At 60.3% G+C, this 861-nt stretch overlaps 1 protein-coding gene across 1 annotated transcript in view; it reads right to left on the bottom strand.

Moving 5' to 3' along the window:
- ATP13A2 (ATPase type 13A2) overlaps positions 1-861 on the bottom strand; it is a gene marked incomplete at its 3' end in the record, with an annotated part of 11,925 nt that overhangs the window by 10,285 nt on the left and 779 nt on the right. The gene's annotated exons all lie outside the window — the stretch shown is intronic.

Below are 861 nucleotides of genomic sequence, written 5' to 3'. Positions count from 1 at the left end.
CACCCACCCCGGCTCCTGGCAGAGCCGCTTGGGGCCACCTCTGTGGCGCAGGGGGATGCTGTGGGCACGGGGCTCCCCGGCGCTGCCCGGTCACCCTCCCGCCGCACGTGACAGTCAGGCGAACGATGCCAAAAGGAGCCCGGGGAGAAAAGCTGGCACAAAACCAGCAGCTTAGCGGCCGAGGGAAGGAAGCTGGGCTAGTGCCCAGCTAGGGCCAGCTCTCCCGGCCACTTTTCACGCCTGTTTGCTCCTTGTGTTTCCTCCTGCACGGAGGACGTGGCCACAAAATCGGTTTCTCCGAGTTTGAACGGTGCCCAGCGTGGCTCAGCACCTCTGATTCCCTCTGCACTCTGCAGCACCCTGATGCCCAGCACGGGAGATGGGGACCACCAGACTCATCCCAGGTGGGATGTCAACCATCACCCTCCGTCCCAGGAAATCAAACCCAATTATGACCCAAATCTGCGACGGATTACGAGCCGTGGTGTCCCAGCTCCAGGTCTTAAAGCAGCAGTTGGGAGATAATGTGTGGCACAACCAACCTAGGGGCTAGTTCCCACCCTTGAGGCCAGCAGATAATTTTCTGGCTGGGAAATTCCGGTTTCCAGGAGGGTATCTAGACCGGCTTCACGATTTACACCCCGCACGGGAGCCTGTGCATCCGTCCTCTGCTGGAACCCCACCCTGGCTGCGCTGCTGCCGCTCCCCGCTCCGATCCCAAAGCTCATCCGTGGATGACAAAATGAGTAATAAAAACCACCCCTTGCTTTTGATGACCATCAGGGACGGGGTCTCCATCTCCCTGGCAGCTCCCGAAACGCCCCCAGTGACGCTCCAAGGGGCAAGGTTCAGGTTGAGGAA

Source organism: Buceros rhinoceros, unplaced genomic scaffold (genome assembly GCF_000710305.1).
Source record: "Buceros rhinoceros silvestris isolate BGI_N320 unplaced genomic scaffold, ASM71030v1 scaffold27430, whole genome shotgun sequence".
NCBI classification, from domain to species: domain Eukaryota; kingdom Metazoa; phylum Chordata; class Aves; order Bucerotiformes; family Bucerotidae; genus Buceros; species Buceros rhinoceros.
This window is presented reverse-complemented; position numbering and strand designations above follow the sequence as displayed.